Genomic DNA, 23040 nt, shown 5'->3' on the forward strand with positions numbered 1-23040 from the left:
ACCTCTCGTGCACGAGAGAGACCTGGGTCCGTGCACGAGAGAGACCTGGGTCCGTGCACGAGAGAGACCTGGGTCCGTGCACGAGAGAGACCTGGGTCCGTGCACGAGAGAGACCTGGGTCCGTGCACGAGAGAGACCTGGGTCCGTGCACGAGAGAGACCTGGGTCCGTGTACGAGAGAGACCTGGGTCCGTGCACGAGAGAGACCTGGGTCCGTGCACGAGAGAGACCTGGGTCCGTGCACGAGAGAGACCTGGGTCCGTGCACGAGAGAGACCTGGGTCCGTGCACGAGAGAGACCTGGGTCCGTGCACGAGAGAGACCTGGGTCCGTGTACGAGAGACCATGACATTCTCATCTGTTTCACAGACCTGAGTCTGTGCACGAGAGAAACCTGGGTCCGTGTACGAGAGAGACCTGAAACCATGACATTCTCATCTGTTTCACAGACCTGAGTCCGTGCACGAGAGAAACCATGACATTCTCATCTGTTTCACAGACCTGAGTTGAACTCGTTTGATTGAATATTCCCCTGTATAGTAAAAAGCTAATTGTCTCCAAAGCACCTCAGTATTTGCATGAGAAGAACCATGTAATTCCAATGTCTACCATGATTTAGTTTCTGACAGAGAATCTGAAGGACTCTTATATTTTCCCCTTGATGATCAGATGGTCACACTTTGACAATTGCTTATAAATGATTTTTGAAGCATTTATAGTAAGGCATTATAAAGAATACATCAATGAGATCTTATAGAGGCCTGACATCTCTAAAATAGACATCTATCATTCCCAGAACTGACTGGCCTGGTCAAACAAACTGAATGCTTGAAGTGAAACCGAATGTGAGCTATCACGAGATCAGGATGGTTTCACTAGGATGTGTCCTCTGTCTCAGTCAGTAGAGCATGGGCCCTCTGTCTCAGTAGGTAGAGCATGGGTCCTCTGTCTCAGTAGGTAGAGCATGGGTCCTCTGTCTCAGTAGGTAGAGCATGGGTCCTCTGTCTCAGTCAGTAGAGCATGGGCCCTCTGTCTCAGTCAGTAGAGCATGGGTCCTCTGTCTCAGTCGGTAGAGCATGGGTCCTCTGTCTCAGTCAGTAGAGCATGGGTCCTCTGTCTCAGTAGGTAGAGCATGGGTCATCTGTCTCAGTAGGTAGAGCATGGGTCCTCTGTCTCAGTAGGTAGAGCATGGGTCCTCTGTCTCAGTCAGTAGAGCATGGGTCCTCTGTCTCAGTAGGAAGAGCATGGGCCCTCTGTCTCAGTCAGTAGAGCATGGGTACTCTGTCTCAGTAGGTAGAGCATGGGTCCTCTGTCTCAGTAGGTAGAGCATGGGTCCTCTGTCTCAGTCAGTAGAGCATGGGTCCTCTGTCTCAGTAGGTAGAGCATGGGTCCTCTGTCTCAGTAGGTAGAGCATGGGTCCTCTGTCTCAGTCAGTAGAGCATGGGTCCTCTGTCTCAGTCAGTAGAGCATGGGTCCTCTGTCTCAGTAGGTAGAGCATGGGTCCTCTGTCTCAGTCAGTAGAGCATGGTCCTCTGTCTCAGTAGGTAGAGCATGGGTCCTCTGTCTCAGTAAGTAGAGCATGGGTCCTCTGTCTCAGTAGGTAGAGCATGGGTCCTCTGTCTCAGTCAGTAGAGCATGGGTCCTCTGTCTCAGTAGGTAGAGCATGGGTCCTCTGTCTCAGTCAGTAGAGCATGGGTCCTCTGTCTCAGTCAGTAGAGCATGGGTCCTCTGTCTCAGTAGGTAGAGCATGGGTCCTGTGTCTCAGTAGGTAGAGCATGGGTCCTCTGTCTCAGTAGGTAGAGCATGGAGCCTCTGTCTCAGTAGGTAGAGTATGGGTCCTCTGTCTCAGTAGGTAGAGCATGGGTCCTCTGTCTCAGTCAGTAGAGCATGGGTCCTCTGTCTCAGTAGGTAGAGCATGGGTCCTCTGTCTCAGTAGGTAGAGCATGGGTCCTCTGTCTCAGTAGGTAGAGCATGGGTCCTCTGTCTCAGTAGGTAGAGCATGGGTCCTCTGTCTCAGTAGGTAGAGCATGGGTCCTCTGTCTCAGTAGGTAGAGCATGGGTCCTCTGTCTCAGTATGGGTCCTCTGGTAGAGCATGGGTCCTCTGTCTCAGTCAGGTAGAGCATGGGTCCTCTGTCTCAGTAGGTAGAGCATGGGTCCTCTGTCTCAGTAGGTCTCAGTAGAGCATGGGTCCTCTGTCTCAGTAGGTAGAGCATGGGTCCTCTGTCTCAGTAGGTAGAGCATGGGTCCTCTGTCTCAGTAGGTAGAGCATGGGTCCTCTGTCTCAGTATGGGTCCTCTGTCTCAGTAGGTAGAGCATGGGTCCTCTGTCTCAGTAGGTAGAGCATGGGTCCTCTGTCTCAGTAAGTAGAGCATGGGTCCTCTGTCTCAGTAGGTAGAGCATGGGTCCTCTGTCTCAGTAGGTAGAGCATGGGTCCTCTGTCTCAGTCTCAGTAGGTAGAGCATGGGTCCTCTGTCTCAGTAGGTAGAGCATGGGTCCTCTGTCTCAGTAGGTAGAGCATGGGTCCTCTGTCTCAGTAGGTAGAGCATGGGTCCTCTGTCTCAGTCGGTAGAGCATGGGTCCTCTGTCTGTCTCATGGGTCCTCTGTCTCAGTAGAGCATGGGTCCTCTGTCTCAGTAGGTAGAGCATGGGTCCTCTGTCTCAGTAGGTAGAGCATGGGTCCTCTGTCTCAGTCGGTAGAGCATGGGTCCTCTGTCTCAGTCGGTAGAGCATGGGTCCTCTGTCTCAGTCGGTAGAGCATGGGTCCTCTGTCTCAGTCGGTAGAGCATGGGTCCTCTGTCTCAGTAGGTAGAGCATGGGTCCTCTGTCTCAGTAGGTAGAGCATGGGTCCTCTGTCTCTAGAGCATGGGTCCTCTGTCGGTAGAGCATGGGTCCTCTGTCTCAGTCGGTAGAGCATGGGTCCTCTGTCTCAGTAGGTAGAGCATGGGTCCTCTGTCTCAGTAGGTAGAGCATGGGTCCTCTGTCTCAGTCGGTAGAGCATGGGTCCTCTGTCTCTCAGTCTCAGTAGGTAGAGCATGGGTCCTCTGTCTCAGTCGGTAGAGCATGGGTCCTCTGTCTCAGTAGGTAGAGCATGGGTCCTCTGTCTCAGTCGGTAGAGCATGGGTCCTCTGTCTCAGTTGGTAGAGCATGGGTCCTCTGTCTCAGTAGGTAGAGCATGGGTCCTCTGTCTCAGTCGGTAGAGCATGGGTCCTCTGTCTCAGTAGGTAGAGCATGGGTCCTCTGTCTCAGTCGGTAGAGCATGGGTCCTCTGTCTCAGTAGGTAGAGCATGGGTCCTCTGTCTCAGTAGGTAGAGCATGGGTCCTCTGTCTCAGTAGGTAGAGCATGGGTCCTCTGTCTCAGTAGGTAGAGCATGGGTCCTCTGTCTCAGTCAGTAGAGCATGGGTCCTCTGTCTCAGTAGGTAGAGCATGGGTCCTCTGTCTTAGTAGGTAGAGCATGGGTCCTCTGTCTCAGTAGGTAGAGCATGGGTCCTCTGTCTCAGTTGGTAGAGCATGGGTCCTCTGTCTCAGTCGGTAGAGCATGGGTCCTCTGTCTCAGTAGGTAGAGCATGGGTCCTCTGTCTCAGTAGGTAGAGCATGGGTCCTCTGTCTCAGTAGGTAGAGCATGGGTCCTCTGTCTCAGTCGGTAGAGCATGGGTCCTCTGTCTCAGTCGGTAGAGCATGGGTCCTCTGTCTCAGTCAGTAGAGCATGGGTCCTCTGTCTCAGTAGGTAGAGCATGGGTCCTCTGTCTCAGTAGGTAGAGCATGGGTCCTCTGTCTCAGTCAGTAGAGCATGGGTCCTCTGTCTCAGTAGGTAGAGCATGGGTCCTCTGTCTCAGTCAGTAGAGCATGGGTCCTCTGTCTCAGTAGGTAGAGCATGGGTCCTCTGTCTCAGTAGGTAGAGCATGGGTCCTCTGTCTCAGTAGGTAGAGCATGGGTCCTCTGTCTCAGCAGGTAGAGCATGGGTCCTCTGTCTCAGCAGGTAGATGGGTCCTCTGTCTCATGGGTCCTCTGTCTCAGTAGGTAGAGCATGGGTCCTCTGTCTCAGTAGGTAGAGCATGGGTCCTCTGTCTCAGTCAGGTAGAGCATGGGTCCTCTGTCTCAGTAGGTAGAGCATGGGTCCTCTGTCTCAGTAGGTAGAGCATGGGTCCTCTGTCTCAGTAGGTAGAGCATGGGTCCTCTGTCTCAGTAGGTAGAGCATGGGTCCTCTGTCTCAGTAGGTAGAGCATGGGTCCTCTGTCTCAGTAGGTAGAGCATGGGTCCTCTGTCTCAGTCGGTAGAGCATGGGTCCTCTGTCTCAGTAGGTAGAGCATGGCGTTTGTTTATAATTTCCACTGGGGCAACCCAAATGTAAAATGTGTTTTAAAAGTATGATCGTAAATTGCTTTAGGATAAATGTGGCTGCTAAACGGCATACGATAGACCGCCGGATGAATCCACTCGGATACTTTCCACATGACCCAACGCAGGAGCCTCTCCCATAGAGAGGAGGGTAGGACTCCGTATATTTCCAAATCATTATCATCGTAGTCATGTGACTTTTCAAACTGCTGCACGACTGCTGCAAACAGATAGAGGGGTGTGTCCATAATGGCATCCTAATTACCCTTGTGCCCTGGTCAAACGTAGTCCACTATGTAGGGAATAGGGTGGCATTTGGGAAGCAGACCCATAGTCTAACAGGCTCTGTTATAGTGCAGCCTGCTGTAGTGATAAGGACAGGACAGAGAGACGGATGGAGGGAGGGAGAGAGAGAAGGGGAAAGAGGAGGGTGGGAGACAACAGCCTCTTGCCACTCATTTTCATTCATTGCTTAATGCTAGTTGTTTTACACAACAAACGAGGGTCAGAGACGCTCCCATGTGAAATGCATGAAGTTCTCTCTCCCTCTCATCACCTCTCTCTCTCTCTCTCTCTCTCTCACCATCACCCTCTCTCTCTCTCTCTCCATCTCCATCACCTCTCTCTCGCCATCACCTCTCTCTCTCTCCCTCTCCATCACCTCTCTATCTCTCCATCTCCATCACCTCTCTCGCCATCACCTATCTCTCTCTCCCTCTCCATCACCTCTCTATCTCTCCATCTCCATCACCTCTCTCTCTCCCTCTCCATCACCTCTCTCTCTTCCTCTCCATCACCTCTCTATCTCTCCCTCTCCATCACCTCTCTCTCTCTCCCTCTCCATCACCTCTCTCTCCCTCTCCATCACCTCTCTCTCTCTCCATCTCCATCTATCTCTCCCTCTCCATCACCTCTCTCTCTCTCTCCATCACCTCTCTCTCTCCCTCTCCATCACCTCTCTATCTCTCCCTCTCCATCACATCTCTCTCTCCCTCTCCATCACCTCTCTATCTCTCCCTCTCCATCACATCTCTCTCTCTCTCTCCATCATCATCTCTCACCTCTCTCCCTCTCCATCACCCCTCTCTCTCTCTCTCCATCACCTCTCTCTCTCCCTCTCCATCACCTCTCTCTCCCTCTTCATCATCTCTCCCTCTCTCCCTCTTCATCATCTCTCCCTCTCCATCCCCTCTCCACCCACTCCATCACCTCTCTCTCCCTCTTCATCACCTCTCTCTCTCTCCCTCCCCCTCTCTTTGTCTCCATCACCTGTCTCTCTCTCTCCCTCTTTATCCCCCCCTCTCTCTCTCTCTCTCTCCCTCTTTATCCCCTCTCTCCCTCTCTCTCTCTCTCTCTCTCTCTCGCTCTCACTCTCTCTCGCTTTCTCTCTCCCTCTCCATCCTTTCTCTCCCTTTCCATCCTTTCTCTTCCTCTCCATCCTCTCTCTCTCTCTCTCTCTCTCTCTCTCTCTCTCTCTCTCTCTCTCTCTCTCTCTCTCTCTCTCTCTCCATCACCTCTCTATCTCTCTCTCTCCATCCTCTCTTCATCTCCATCCTCTCTCTCTCTCCATCCTCTCTCTCTTCCTCTCCATCCTCTCTCTCCCTCTCCATCCTCTCTCTTCCTCTCCACCTCTCTCTTCCTCTCCATCCTCTCTCTTCCTCTCCATCCTCTCTCTCTCCCTCTCCATCCTCTCTCTTCCTCTCCACCTCTCTCTTCCTCTCCATCCTCTCTCTTCCTCTCCATCCTTTCTCTCCCTCTCCATCCTTTCTCTCCCTCTCCATCCTCTCTATGTCTCCATCGTCTCTCTTTCTCTATACCTTCCCCTCGTCCTCATTGTCAGTATTGTGTGTGTGTGTGTTTTAAAGATGCAGGTATATAAGGGATTACATTGAGGAGGATTACTTGAATGTATTACATGTCCTTATAAGTACACAGAGACGGATATATAGTAGGCCTACATTAACCCCTGATATGAAGACAGCCAGTACATTAACCCCTGATATGAATGAGACAGCCAGTACATTAACCCCTGATATGAAGACAGCCAGTACATTAACCCCTGATATGAAGACAGCCAGTACATTAACCCCTGATATGAATGAGACAGCCTGTACCTTAACCCCTGATATGAATAACACAGCCAGTACATTAACCCCTGATATGAATAATACAGCCAGTACATTAACCCCTGATATGAATAAGACAGCCAGTACATTGACCCCTGATATGAATAACATAGCCAGTACATTAACCCCTGATATGAATAACACAGCCAGTACATTAACCACTGATATGAATAAGACAGCCAGTACATTAACCCCTGATATGAATAAGACAGCCAGTACATTAACCCCTGATATGAATAAGACAGCCAGTACATTAACCCCTGATATGAATAAGACAGCCAGTACATTAACCCCTGATATGAATAAGACAGCCAGTACATTAACCCCTGATATGAATAAGACAGACAGTATATTAACCCCTGATATGAATAAGACAGCCAGTACATTAACCCATGATATGAATAAGACAGCCAGTACATTAACCCCTGATATGAATAAGACAGCCAGTACATTAACCCCTGATATGAATAAGACAGCCAGTACATTAACCCCTGATATGAATAAGACAGCCAGTACATTAACCCCTGATATGAATAAGACAGCCAGTACATTAACCACTGATATGAATAAGACAGCCAGCACATTAACCCCTGATATGAATAAGACAGCCAGTACATTAACCCCTGATATGAAGACAGCCAGTACATTAACCCCTGATATGAATAAGACAGCCAGTACATTAACCCCTGATATGAATAAGACAGCCAGTACATTAACCCCTGATATGAATAACACATCCAGTACATTAACCCCTGATATGAATAACACAGCCAGTACATTAACCCCTGATATGAATAATACAGCCAGTACATTAACCCCTGATATGAATAAGACAGCCAGTACATTAACCCCTGATATGAAGACAGCCAGTACATTAACCCCTGATATGAATAAGACAGCCAGTACATTAACCCCTGATATGAAGACAGCCAGTGCATTAACCCCTGATATGAATAAGACAGCCAGTACATTAACCACTGATATGAATAAGACAGCCAGCACATTAACCCCTGATATGAATAAGACAGCCAGTACATTAACCCCTGATATGAAAACAGCCAGTACATTAACCCCTGATATGAATAAGACAGCCAGTACATTAACCCCTGATATGAATAAGACAGCCAGTACATTAACCCCTGATATGAATAACACATCCAGTACATTAACCCCTGATATGAATAACACAGCCAGTACATTAACCCCTGATATGAATAATACAGCCAGTACATTAACCCCTGATATGAATAAGACAGCCAGTACATTAACCCCTGATATGAAGACAGCCAGTACATTAACCCCTGATATGAATAGGACAGCCAGTACATTAACCCCTGATATGAAGACAGCCAGTACATTAACCCCTGATATGAATAATACAGCCAGTACATTAACCCCTGATATGAATAAGACAGCCAGTACATTAACCCCTGATATGAAGACAGCCAGTACATTAACCCCTGATATGAATAAGACAGCCAGTACATTAACCCCTGATATGAAGACAGCCAGTACATTAACCCCTGATATGAATAAAACAGCCAGCACATTAACCCCTGATATGAATAACACAGCCAGTACATTAACCCCTGATATGAAGACAGCCAGTACATTAACCCCTGATATGAATGAGACAGCCAGTACATTAACCCCTGATATGAATGAGACAGCCAGTACATTAACCCCTGATATGAATGAGACAGCCAGTACATTAACCCCTGATATGAATGAGACAGCCAGTACATTAACCCCTGATATGAATGAGACAGCCAGTACATTAACCGCTATAGAGAATTAATGAGTCATATGTTTGACACTATGAAGCCTTGAGGATCTGAAGACATGCTTTAAGGTTTCTGTTCCGTTCTGAGACGTGAGGATGTGTGTGTGTGTGTGTGTGTGTGTGTGTGTGTGTGTGTGTGTGTGTGTGTGTGTGTGTGTGTGTGTGTGTGTGTGTGTGTGTGTGCGTGCGTGCGTGCGTGCGTGCGTGCGTGCGTGCGTGCGTGCGTGCGTGCGTGCGTGCGTGCGTGCGCGCGTGCGCGCGCGCTTGTGCGGTTAGTGTTGTCATAAGAGCGTCTGCTAAATGACTTAAATGTAAATGTAAATTACATCATGAACAACAGACAGAGGTTAAGCCCCTCCCTATAGTTTTGATTTGATCCCTCTCCCCCTGCTATCTCCCTGCCTGTCATTGGAGCCCAACTCCTCTCCCCCTGCTATCTCCCTGCCTGTCATTGGAGCCCAACCCCTCTCCCCCTGCTATCTCCCTGCCTGTCATTGGAGCCCAACCCCTCTCCCCCTGCTATCTCCCTGCCTGTCATTGGAGCCCAACCCCTCTCCCCCTGCTATCTCCCTGCCTGTCATTGGAGCCCAACCCCTCTCCCCCTGCTATCTCCCTGCCTGTCATTGGAATCCAATACGGGCAACAAGACCATTTACCCCCCAAGGACGCACAGCCTCACTACGCCAATATACTGACAATTAGGAAGAGGAGAACGATAGAGGGCGGAGGGAGAAAAGGAGAGAGGGGGAGGGAGAGAGAGAGAGGGAAAGATACAGAGAGGAAGAGGAGACAAGAAAGAGATGTGATGGAGAGGGAGAGATAGAGAGGTGATGGAGAGGGAGAGAGAGAGGGGATGAAGAGGGAGAGAGAGAGCGGTGATGGAGAGGGAGAGTTAGAGAGGTGATGGAGAGGGAGAGATAGAGAGGTGATGGAGAGGGAGAGATAGAGAGGTGATGGAGAGGGAGAGATAGAGAGGTGATGGAGAGGGAGAGATAGAGAGGTGATGGAGAGGTGATGGAGGAGAGGGAGAGATAGAGAGGTGATGGAGAGGGAGAGTTAGAGAGGTGATGGAGAGGGAGAGATAGAGAGGTGATGGAGAGGGAGAGATAGAGAGGTGATGGAGAGGGAGAGATAGAGAGAGAGGTGATGGAGAGGGAGAGATAGAGAGGTGATGGAGAGGGAGAGATAGAGAGGTGATGGAGAGGGAGAGATAGAGAGGTGATGGAGAGGGAGAGAGAGAGAGGTGATGGAGAGGGAGAGATAGAGAGGTGATGGAGAGGGAGAGTTAGAGAGGTGATGGAGAGGGAGAGATAGAGAGGTGATGGAGAGGGAGAGTTAGAGAGGTGATGGAGAGGGAGAGATAGAGAGGTGATGGAGAGGGAGAGATAGAGAGGTGATGGAGAGGGAGAGATAGAGAGGTGATGGAGAGGGAGAGATAGAGAGGTGATGGAGAGGGAGAGATAGAGAGGTGATGGAGAGGGAGAGATAGAGAGGTGATGGAGAGGGAGAGTTAGAGAGGTGATGGAGAGGGAGAGAGAGAGAGGTGATGGAGAGTTAGAGAGGTGATGAGGTGATGGAGAGGGAGAGAGAGAGGTGATGGAGATGGAGAGAGGTGATGGAGATGGAGGTGATGGAGGAGAGATAGAGAGGTGATGGAGAGGGAGAGAGAGATGGAGAGGGAGAGAGAGAGGTGATGGAGAGGGGGAGAGTGATGGAGAGAGGTGATGGAGAGGGAGAGAGAGAGAGGTGATGGAGAGGAGAGAGAGAGAGGTGATGGAGGGAGAGAGAGGTGATGGAGAGAGAGAGGAGAGAGGTGATGGAGATGGAGAGGGAGAGAGAGGTGATGGAGAGGGAGAGAGAGGTGATGGAGAGGGAGAGAGAGAGGTGATGGAGAGGGAGAGAGAGAGGTGATGGAGAGGGAGAGAGAGAGAGGTGATGGAGAGGGAGAGAGAGGTGATGGAGTGAGAGAGAGGTGGAGAGAGAGGTGATGGAGAGAGAGAGAGAGGTGATGGAGAGGGAGAGAGAGGTGATGGAGAGGGGAGAGAGAGAGTGATGAGAGAGGTGAGGGAGGGAGAGCGGAGAGAGAGGAGAGAGAGAGGTGATGGAGAGGGAGAGAGAGATGATGGAGAGGGAGAGATAGAGAGAGAGAGAGAGAGAGAGAGAGAGATAGAGAGAGAGGTGATGGAGAGGGAGAGATAGAGAGGTGATGGAGAGGGAGAGAGAGAGAGGTGATGGAGAGGGGAGAGAGAGAGGTGATGGAGAGGGAGAGAGAGAGAGGTGATGGAGAGGGAGAGATAGAGATAGAGAGGTGATGGAGAGGGAGAGATAGAGAGGTGATGGAGAGGGAGAGATAGAGAGGTGATGGAGAGGGAGAGAGAGGTGATGGAGAGGGAGAGAGAGAGGTGATGGAGAGGGAGAGAGAACTTCATGAATTTCACATGGGAGCGTCTCTGACCCTCGTTTGTTGTGTAAAACGACTAGCATTAAGCAATGAATGAAAATGAGCGGAGAGAGGCTGTTGTCTCCCACCCTCCTCTTTCCCCTTCTCTCTCTCCCTCCCTCCATCCATCTCTCTGTCCTGTCCTTATCACTACAGCAGGCTGCACTATAACAGAGCCTGTTAGACAATGGATCGCGTCCCAAATGCCACCCTATTCCCTATGGGCACTGGTCAACAAATGGTGCACTACAAAGGGAGTTTAGTGCCATTTGGGAAGCATAGCGTTTAGCAGAATTTGCTGAGTGCACTAGCACCTTCATTAAAACCTACAAGGATACCTGAACGTTGAGCAAGAATCATATTAATTGGTACAAGACCGTGTACGTGGTTTTTTTTCTGACAATCTCTGCATTCTGATGAGAGAGCGGAGAGGAAAGGAGAGGAGAGGAGAGGAGGAGATGAGAGGAGAGGAGAGGAGAGGAGGGGAGGGGAGGGGAGGGGAGAGGAGAGAGGGGAGGGGGAGGGGAGGGGAGGGGAGGGGAGGGGAGGGGAGGGGAGAGGAGAGGAGGGGAGGGGAGGGAGGGAGGGGGGAGGGGAGGGGAGAGGAGAGAGGAGAGGAGGGGAGGGGAGGGAGAGGAGAGGAGAGGAGGGGAGGGGAGGGGAGGGAGGAGAGGGGAGAGGAGAGGAGAGGGAGAGGAGAGGAGAGGGGAGGGAGGGGAGGGAGAGGAGGAGAGGAGAGGAGAGGGAGGAGGGAGGGGAGGGGAGGGGAGGGGGGAGGGAGGGGGGGGAGGGAGGGGAGGGGAGGGGAGGGGAGGGGAGAGGAGAGGAGAGGAGAAAAGAGGAGGGGGCGGTGAGGGGAACAATGGAATGGGATGGTACTAAGAGCTAGAACAATGGAATGGGATGGTACTAAGAGCTAGAACAATGGAATGGGATGGTACTAAGAGCTAGAACAATGGAATGTGATGGTACTAAGAGCTAGAACAATGGAATGTGATGGTACTAAGAGCTAGAACAATGGAATGGGATGGTACTAAGAGCTAGAACAATGGAATGTGATGGTACTAAGAGCTAGAACAATGGAATGGGATGGTACTAAGAGCTAGAACAATGGAATGGGATGGTACTAAGAGCTAGAACAATGGAATGGGATGGTACTAAGAGCTAGAACAATGGAATGTGATGGTACTAAGAGCTAGAACAATGGAATGGGATGGTACTAAGAGCGGTATTGAGATTGAGTAGATGTAGAGAATGATCTGATTATAGCCTCTTCTATAGAGAATGATCTGATTATAGTACATTCTATAGAGAATGGTCTGATTATAGTCTCTTCTATAGAGAATGATCTGATTATAGACTCTTCTATAGAGAATGATCTGATTATATTATCTTCTATAGAGAATGATCTGATTATAGTCTCTTCTATAGAGAATGATCTGATTATATTATCTTCTATAGAGAATGATCTGATTATAGTAAATTCTATAGAGAATGGTCTGATTATAGTCTCTTCTATAGAGAATGATCTGATTATAGTCTCTTCTATAGAGAATGATCTGATTATAGTCTATTTTATTTATAACGGTCTTATTATAGAAATTGTACAATGTTCACACATAATATTATATGATGATTTCAGTTTGAGTTATTGGGGGGTTGGAAACATGTTATGAAGAAGCCGTTGTTTATAAAAGTGACATGTTTATCTGAGTTTCTGGAAAACCAGGTCAGAGTCCGTCTTTTGGCTGTTTTATTTCACCGGGTAAGTTGGCTGGGAACACATCCCCATTTACAGCAACAACCTGGGGAACAGTTACAAGGGGAGAGGAATGAGCCAATTGGATGTCGGGGATGATTAGGTGGCCATGATGGTCAGATTGGGAATTTAGCCAGGACACCAGGGGTTAACAACCCTACTCTTACGATAAGTGCCGTGGTGATGTGGGCGGAGTCGGGTGGGCGGAGTCGGGTGGGCGGAGTCGGGTGGGCGGAGTCGGACTCAGGACACAGAGATGAGTAACAATAGTAACTTTACTCAAAAATAATCTTCCAACAAGGAGAACGAAAATCCAGAATCACATCAACGAGACAACTGACAACAATAAACACGCACAAAACCATGATGGCTCCAGAGGGTTAAAATAGGGAAATAATTCAAACGTAATGGGAACCAGGTGTGTACAATCAAGACAAAAACAAATGGAAAAAGAAATGTAGATCGGTGGAGGCTAGAAAACCGCCAAGCGCCACACACTTCGGCGGTATTCGTGACAGCGACAACTGTTTATTAACGTCCCTTCCGAGAGCACTCTACACAGGGCAATGTCCCCAATCACTGCCCTGGGGCCAGAAAGAGTGCCTCCTACTCCACTTCCAGCAGCATCTGGTCTCCCATCCAGGACCAACCCTGCTTCAGAGGTCAGCCAGCTATGGGACGCGGGGTGGTATACTGTGAGCAGCCCGCGTCCCACAGCAGTATCAGCCAGCTGTGGGACGCGGGGTGGTATGCTGCTGGTGTGGTTACTTTAGTCTTACCACTCAAACGTGCCTCGACGTCAACTCGTTGAGTTCACCTTTGAATTAGTTTCAGTATAGTTTGTTTTTCAAAACGTGTTTGTTAATTATTTTATTTCAAGATTACTAAATTATTTTTTTCATGATTCGTTTTAGTTTCAGTTTTAGTTTATTATAATAATTATAATTGACACACACACACAGTGGTTTTTATTTAATACCAATAAATATAAACGCCCTCCACAGAAATCTGTAGCTACGTCCCAATTCTCTCTCCTTCCTCCCTTTACTGATTTGAAAGGAAATGACTGGTTTAAGAAATGTGGTGGAAGCAAGAGAACGAGTATTGCACAAGTGTCTCCTTTAAGGAGATATTACTGTTGTTAAGTCTCTGTACGTTTCCATCAGACTAACCACTTCACTAGTTTATGAGGACTCTACTAGTTTATGAGGACTCTACTAGGTTATGAGGACTCTACTAGGTTATGAGGACTCTACTAGGTTATGAGGACTCTACTAGGTTATGAGGACTCTACAAGGTTATGAGGACTCTACTAGGTTATGAGGACTCTACTTGTTTATGAGGACTATACTAGTTTATGAGGACTCTACTAGTTTATGAGGACTCTGCAAGGTTATGAGGACTCTACTTGTTTATGAGGACTCTACTTGTTTATGAGGACTCTACTAGGTTATGAGGACTCTACTAGGTTATGAGGACTCTACTAGGTTATGAGGACTCTACTAGGTTATGAGGACTCTACAAGGTTATGAGGACTCTACTAGGTTATGAGGACTCTACTTGTTTATGAGGACTATACTAGTTTATGAGGACTCTACTAGTTTATGAGGACTCTGCAAGGTTATGAGGACTCTACTTGTTTATGAGGACTCTACTTGTTTATGAGGACTCTACTAGTTTATGAGGACTCTACTAGTTTATGAGGACTATACTAGTTTATGAGGACTATACTAGTTTATGAGGACTCTACTAGTTTATGAGGACTCCACTAGTTTATGAGGACTCTACTAGGTTATAAGGACTATACAAGGTTATGAGGACTCTACTAGTTTATGAGGACTCTACTAGTTTATGAGGACTCTACTAGTTTATGAGGACTCCACTAGTTTATGAGGACTCTACTAGGTTATAAGGACTCTACAAGGTTATGAGGACTCTACTTGTTTATGAGGACTCTACTTGTTTATGAGGACTATACTAGTTTATGAGGACTCTACTAGTTTATGAGGACTCTACTAGTTTATGAGGACTCTACTAGTTTATGAGGACTCTACTAGGTTATAAGGACTCTACAAGGTTATGAGGACTCTACTAGTTTATGAGGACTCTACTAGTTTATGAGGACTCCACTAGTTTATGAGGACTCTACTAGGTTATAAGGACTCTACAAGGTTATGAGGACTCTACTTGTTTATGAGGACTCTACTTGTTTATGAGGACTCTACTAGTTTATGAGGACTCTACTAGTTTATGAGGACTCTACTAGTTTATGAGGACTCCACTAGTTTATGAGGACTCTACTAGGTTATAAGGACTCTACAAGGTTATGAGGACTCTACTTGTTTATGAGGACTCTACTTGTTTATGAGGACTATACTAGTTTATGAGGACTCTACTAGTTTATGAGGACTCCACTAGTTTATGAGGACTCTACTAGTTTATGAGGACTCTACTAGTTTATGAGGACTCCACTAGTTTATGAGGACTCTACTAGGTTATGAGGACTCTACAAGGTTATGAGGACTCTACTTGTTTATGAGGACTCTACTAGGTTATGAGGACTCTACTAGGTTATGAGGACTCTACAAGGTTATGAGGACTCTACTTGTTTATGAGGACTCTACTTGTTTATGAGGACTATACTAGTTTATGAGGACTCTACTAGTTTATGAGGACTCTGCTAGGTTATGAGGACTCCACTAGTTTGTGAGGACTCTGCTAGGTTATGAGGACTCCACTAGGTTATGAGGACTCCACTAGTTTATCAGGACTACTAGGTTATGAGGACTCCGCTAGGTTATGAGGACTCCACTAGTTTATGAGGACTCCACTAGTTTATGAGGACTCCACTAGGTTATGAGGACTCCACTAGTTTGTGAGGACTCTGCTAGTTTATGAGGACTCCACTAGTTTATCAGGACCACTAGGTTATGAGGACTCTGCTAGGTTATGAGGACTCCGCTAGGTTATGAGGACTCTGCTAGGTTATGAGGACTCTACTAGGTTATGAGGACTCTGCTAGGTTATGAGGACTCAACTAGTTTGTGAGGACTCTGCTAGGTTATGAGGACTCCACTAGGTTATGAGGACTCCACTAGTTTATCAGGACTACTAGGTTATGAGGACTCCGCTAGGTTATGAGGACTCCACTAGTTTATGAGGACTCCACTAGTTTATGAGGACTCCACTAGGTTATGAGGACTCCACTAGTTTGTGAGGACTCTGCTAGTTTATGAGGACTCCACTAGTTTATCAGGACCACTAGGTTATGAGGACTCTGCTAGGTTATGAGGACTCCGCTAGGTTATGAGGACTCTGCTAGGTTATGAGGACTCTACTAGGTTATGAGGACTCTGCTAGGTTATGAGGACTCTACTAGTTTATGAGGACTCTACTAGTTTATGAGGACTCCACTAGGTTATGAGGACTCTACTATTTTATGAGGACTCTACTAGTTTATGAGGACTCCACTAGTTTGAGGACTCCACTAGTTTGTGAGGACTCCACTAGGTTATGAGGACTCTACTAGTTTATGAGGACTCTACTAGTTTATGAGGACTCTACTAGTTTATGAGGACTCCACTAGTTTATGAGGACTCTACTAGTTTGTGAGGACCACTAGTTTGTGAGGACTCCACTAGGTTATGAGGACTCCACTTGGTTATGAGGACTCCACTAGTTTATGAGGACTACACTAGTTTATCAGGACTCTACTAGTTTATCAGCACTCCACTAGGTTATGAGGACTCCACTAGGTTATGAGGACTCCACTAGTTTGTGAGGACTCCACTAGTTTGTGAGGACTCCACTAGGTTATGAGGACTCCACTAGGTTATGAGGACTCCACTTGGTGTACTAAGCACACAATGGCAATCTCGAACACGAATCGGACACGAATCTATTGTTCAGCTCAGTGTGTGTGTGTGTGTGTGTGTGTGTGTGTGTGTGTGTGTGTGTGTGTGTGTGTGTGTGTGTGTGTGTGTGTGTGTGTGTGTGTGTGTGTGTGTGTGTGTGTGTGTGTGTGTGTGTGTGTGTGTGTGTGTGTGTGTGTGTGCATGACAGCAGGCTGCTGAGGGGGAGGACGGCTCATAGTAAAGTCTGGAACGGGAGTCAATGGAATGGTATCAAACACATGGAAACAATGGAAACCATGGAAACCATGCATTTGATGCCTTTCCACTCTTTCCACTCCATCCGTTTCCACGAGCCCGGGCCCTCCCCGATTAAAGTGCTGCCAGCCTCCTGTTGTGTGTGTGTGTGTGTGTGTGTGTGTGTGTGTGTGTGTGTGTGTGTGTGTGTGTGTGTGTGTGTGTGTGTGTGTGTGTGTGTGTGTGTGTGTGTGTGTGTGTGTGTGTGTGTGTGTGTGTGTGTGTGTGTGTGTGTGTGTGTGTGTGTGTGTGTGTGTGTGTGTGTGTGTGTGTGTGTGTGTAAAACCGCAGCTGCCTCATTGCGTCTCGTAACATCCAATTATTTACCAGCACACAAATCAAAACAACCTTGAAAAGTGTTCATGTCCAAAGCTCTTTGTCTGCTGAACGATGGGAGACGAAGTGCTTGACAAAGGTCTGGGACCAAGGACTCCATTCCGCTGCCACTGTGTCCCAGACATGTTGTAACAGACCATGGACTCAATTCAGCTGCCACTGTGTCCCAGACATGTTGTAACAGACCAAGGACTCCATTCAGCTGCCACTGTGTCCCAGACATGTTGTAACAGACCAAGGACTCCATTCAGCTGCCACTGTGTCCCAGACATGTTGTAACAGACCAAGGACTCCATTCCGCTGCCACTGTGTCCCAGACATGTTGTAACAGACCAAGGACTCCATTCAGCTGCCACTGTGTCCCAGACATGTTGTAACAGACCAAGGACTCCATTCAGCTGCCACTGTGTCCCAGACATGTTGTAACAGACCAAGGACTCCATTCCGCTGCCACTGTGTCCCAGACATGTTGTAACAGACCAAGGACTCCATTCAGCTGCCACTGTGTCCCAGACATGTTGTAACAGACCAAGGACTCCATTCAGCTGCCACTGTGTCCCAGACATGTTGTAACAGACCAAGGACTCCATTCAGCTGCCACTGTGTCCCAGACATGTTGTAACAGACCAAGGACTCCATTCAGCTGCCACTGTGTCCCAGACATGTTGTAACAGACCAAGGACTCCATTCAGCTGCCACTGTGTCCCAGACATGTTGTAACAGACCAAGGACTCCATTCAGCTGCCACTGTGTCCCAGACATGTTGTAACAGACCAAGGACTCCATTCAGCTGCCACTGTGTCCCAGACATGTTGTAACAGACCAAGGACTCCCATTCAGCTGCCACTGTGTCCCAGACGTGTTGTAACAGACCAAGGACTCCATTCAGCTGCCACTGTGTCCCAGACATGTTGTAACAGACCAAGGACTCCATTCAGCTGCCACTGTGTCCCAGACATGTTGTAACAGACCAAGGACTCCATTCAGCTGCCACTGTGTCCCAGACGTGTTGTAACAGACCAAGGACTCCATTCAGCTGCCACTGTGTCCCAGACGTGTTGTAACAGACCAAGGACTCCATTCAGCTGCCACTGTGTCCCAGACATGTTGTAACAGACCAAGGACTCCATTCAGCTGTCACTGTGTCCCAGACATGTTGTAACAGACGTGTTGGCTGATAAGGGCAGTGTTATTGTCGGTTCCAACCATATATTTACTACTTTTATTTGGCTGTGTCATCCAACCTTGAAGTTTCAGTTATCAATTCAGTCTATTTGAAAATCCTCCTATTCATTTATTATTTTTTTTAATTGCATTTTCAATTCAGGCAATTTGTTTAAAAAAAATGTCCCACTTCAATTAATTTCCCGGGCGTGAATGAATTGAAAACGGAATTGAACCTAACCTAACCAAACCTATGTCCATAATAGTTAGTTAGCTCAATAGCTTCTATTGAGTGTATTTATTTTCATGGTACTGCATGTACTGTAGCTAAGTACAGTGATGTATCTGCTAAGTGACTGACCTGAGATTCCAGTCCAGGACACAGTGATGTATCTGCTAAGTGACTGACCTGAGGTTCTAGTCCAGGACACAGTGATGTATCTGCTAAGTGACTGACCTGAGGTTCCAGTCCAGGACACAGTGATGTATCTGCTAAGTGACTGACCAGAGGTTCTAGTCCAGGACACAGTACTATATCTGCTAAGTGACTGACCTGAGGGTCCAGTCCAGGACACAGTACTGTATCTGCTAAGTGACTGACCTGAGGTTCCAGTATATATACTGGGGGCTATAATGCGCTTAATGAAAAATAAACCACTAACAGACATTGATACTTTGAGTCGAAATGTGTTAGAAACACCATTCGCATTGATTACAGGTATGAGTCTTCTTGGGTAAGTGTCATACAAGAGCTTCGTACACCTGGATTGTACAACATATGCCGATTATTCTTTTCACAATTCTTCAAGCTTTACCAAAGTGTTTGGGATCATTGCTAGACAGCCATTTTGTGTCTAAAATCTATGTCTTGGCATATATTTTTAAGCAGATTTCAGATGTCAAAACTGTAACTTGGGCACTCAGGCACGTTTACTGTCTTCTTAGTGAGCAACTCCACTGTAGATTTGGCTTTGTGTTGTCAGTTATTGTCCTGATGAAATGTGAATTATTCTCTCAGTGTGTAACGGTTTTCTAGGTGTGGTGAAGGAGAGTCGGACCAAAACGCAGCGTGTCGATTGCGATCCATGTTTAATCAAACACACGTAAACACGAAATAACACAAACACTACAAAACAATAAACGTAACGAAAACCGAAACAGCCTATACTAGTGAAAACTAACACAGACCAAGGATATCAGGACACTAAGGACAATCACCCACGACAAACTCAAAGAATATGGCTGCCTAAATATGGTTCCCAATCAGAGACAACGATAAACACCTGCCTCTGATTGAGAACCACTCCAGACAGCCATAGACTTTGCTCGGTAACCCACTAAGCTACAATCCCAATACCACCACCAAAACCCCAAGACAAACACACCACAATACAAAAACCCCATGCCACACCCTGGCCTGACCCAATACATGAAGATAAATACAAAATACTTCCACCAGGGCGTGACACAGTGTTTGGTGGAAAGCAGACGGAAGCAGATTTTCCCCTAGGATTTTGCTTGTGCTTTAGTTCCATCCCATTTATTTTCATCCTGAAAAACTCCCCAGTCTTTGCCGATGTCCAGCATACCCATACCATGATGCAGCCACCTGATTGAAAATAAGGAGGCAGTTACTCAGTACTCAGTGTGTTGGATTTACATCCTAAAAAATATTCTCGGGGACATCCCCGGGACCAACGGGGAACTAGACAAAACCTCCAGAGAAACATGACACCACGTCACAAGAACGTCCTAAAGATTTCACCGGGGACTAGACAAAACCCCCAAGGAGACCCCGACACAACATCCAGGGGACCATGACACAACGTCCCTAGAACCACCCGGAAAGCATTCCCTTGGGACCGACACACGATATCCTAAGGAGTAGTAAATAGAAAGTCCTACGAAGGTCATGACATGGTCCTCAAGTGACGTCCTAGTAACTTTTTATTTTACCTTTATTTAACCAGGCAAGTCTGTTAAGAACAAATTCTTATTTTCAATGACGGCCTAGGAACAGTGGGTTAACTGTCTGGTCAGGGGCAGAACAACAGATTTGTACCTTGTCAGCTCAGGGGTTTGAACTTGCAACCTTCCGGTTCCTAGTCCAACGCTCTAACCACTAGGCTACTCTGCCACCTCAATGTGTGTGTATATATATATATATAAAGTAAAAAAAATTGTGACGTCCTAGTAACTTACAGGAAACTACACAACGGTCCTCCAGAAAACGTTCCCTTGGGAACATCACGCAACGTTTTTGGACAGTCTCTGGAACGTCGGTGGGATAATGTCGCATCAAAACCCCTTTAAGGGACCTAATTGGAACATAGCCAAATGTCCTCAGGACATCCTTTAGTTTGCTGGGTTGTGTGTAGTTTCTGACTGTAGTCAGATCTCATCAGGGTTTAGGTGTGACCCAAATGGATCACTATTCCCTATATAGTGCACAACTTTTGACCAGAGCCCTATGGATGCCTTTTGGAATAACACAGTCTTTGTCTAGTCCAAGGCTAGCTATTTACCTACAATAACTATTTGAGAATTTGATGAATGCTCATTGGTCACATTCATCAACACACACACGCACGCTCATACACATCATCCTTCACTACCTACTCTCTCTATTATAAAGCCATCTATCAGTCTTCATATAACACCTAGAGAGCTGCATAGCAGCACATCATGTAGGTCCCTGTAATGGTGCCAAATCAGACTAGCCACTGAGCATCTCAGAGTACCTACAAACTAATGTACTAATGTACTGGGATTTCTCTAAAGAACCTTTCTGAGGGCCATAGGAAGCAATCCATTGACCCCTTTTTGGTTCTATATGGCATCATTTACTCTAACTACTCATTTCATCTAACTACTAATTTCATCTAACTACTAATTTCATCTAACTACTCATTTTCTAACTACTCATTTCATCTAACTACTCATTTCATCTAACTACTAACTACTCATTTTCTAACTATTCATTTAATCCAACTACTCATTTCATCTAACTACTCATTTCATCTAACTACTCATTTTCTAACTACTCATTTCATCTAACTACTCATTTCATCTAACTACTCATTTTCTAACTACTCATTTCATCTAACTACTCATTTCATCTAACTACTCATTTTCTAACTACTCATTTCATCTAACTACTCATTTCATCTAACTACTAATTTTCTAACTACTCATTTAATCTAACTACTCATTTCATCTAACTACTAACTACTCATTTTCTAACTATTCATTTAATCCAACTACTCATTTCATCCAACTACTAATTTTCTAACTACTCATTTCATCTAACTGCTGATTTTCCAACTACTAATTTAATCTAACTACTAATTCCATCTAACTACTCATTTCTAACTACTAATGCATCTAACTACTCATTTCCTCTAACTACTCATTTCATCTAACTACTCATTTCATCTAACTACACATTTTCTCTAGCTACTAACTACTGAAAGACGAGACATTTTACACAGAGCAGAGAAAGATTAAACTATTTCTTACTGGACCCCACAGAAAAAATGAGATCCTTAAATGCGGGGTGGGGGGGTCGGTGCCTGGGGGGGTCTGGTGGGGGGCCTGGTGGGAGCCTGGTGGGAGCCTGGTGGGGGGGTCTGGTGGGGGCCTGGTGGGGGTATTGTGGGGGGGTCTGGCAGGGGCCTGGTGTGGGCATGGTGGTGGGGGTCTGGTGGGGGCCTGGTGTGGGCATGGTGGTGGGGGTCTGGTGGGGGCCTGGTAGTGGGGGCATGGTGGGGGCATGGTGGTGGGGGCCTGGTGGTGGGGGTCTGGTGGGGGCCTGGTGGTGGGGTCATGGTGGTGGGGGCATGGTGGTGGGGGCCTGGTGGTGGGGGTCTGGTGGGGGCCTGGTGTGGGGTATGGTGGTGGGGGTCTGGTGGGGGCATGGTGGTGGGGGCATGGTGGGGTCTGGTGGGGGTGGTATGGTGGTGGGGGTCTGGTGTGGGCCTGGTGGTGGGGGTCTGGTTGGGGCCTGGTGTGGGGTATGGTGGTGGGGGTCTGGTGGGGGCATGGAGGTGGGGGCATGGTGGGGTCTGGTGGGGGAGGTATGGTGGTGGGGGTCTGATGGGGGCATGGTGGTGGGGGTCTGGTGGTGGGGGGGTGGGGGCTGGTGGTGGGGGCCTGGTGGTGGGGGCATGGTGGTGGGGGTCTGGTGGGGTATGGTGGTGGGGGTCTGGTGGGGTATGGTGGTGGGGGTCTGGTGGGGGCCTGGTAGTGGGGGCATGGTGGTGGGGGTCTGGTGGGGGCATGGTGGTGGGGGCATGGTGGTGGGGGCCTGGTGGTGGGGGCATGGTGGTGGGGGTCTGGTGGGGGCCTGGTGGTGGGGGCATGGTGGTGGGGGTCTGGTGGGGCATGGTGGTGGGGGTCTGGTGGGGTATGGTGGGGGCCTGGTAGTGGGGGCATGGTGGTGGGGGTCTGGTGGGGGCCTGGTAGTGGGGGCATGGTGGTGGGGGTCTGGTGAGACCATATGGCACGAGACAGGGTCTAAATTGAACAAACAGAGATTTGACAAAACAACACAGCAGGAGAGTCATTAGCCCCCACAGTGTGTCCCGTCAGGCAGGCTTCTACCACGCATCCCTAACGCCACCCTATTCCCTGTATAGTACACTACTTTTGAAGCAGAGCTCTATGTGTAGTGAACTATATAGGGAATAAGGTGTCATTTGTGACAAACCCCTAGTCAAATACATATCAGGGTCACACTGAGACAGCCACTGATAAAGTGTTTGGAAGCAGTAGGAAGACGGGGATAGTTCATTCTTACACAGATTCCCCGAGCCACTAGCAATAGCAGTAACTAGCAGCTGTAGATTGTTATGTATGAACACGACCAAGCTGTTTTGAATTGAGAGAGAGAGAGACAGAGAGATAGAGGGAGAGAGAGAGAGAGAGAGAGAGAGAGAGAGAGAGAGAGA

General features: G+C 47.8%; 1 protein-coding gene across 3 annotated transcripts in view; it reads left to right on the forward strand.

Annotated features, from left to right (window-relative positions):
* The window catches only part of LOC124042184 (receptor-type tyrosine-protein phosphatase mu-like), a 621881-nt gene that overhangs the window by 404709 nt on the left and 194132 nt on the right, over positions 1-23040 (forward strand). The window lies entirely within an intron of this gene.

This window comes from Oncorhynchus gorbuscha, linkage group LG08 (genome assembly GCF_021184085.1).
Source record: "Oncorhynchus gorbuscha isolate QuinsamMale2020 ecotype Even-year linkage group LG08, OgorEven_v1.0, whole genome shotgun sequence".
Lineage (NCBI taxonomy): Eukaryota > Metazoa > Chordata > Actinopteri > Salmoniformes > Salmonidae > Oncorhynchus > Oncorhynchus gorbuscha.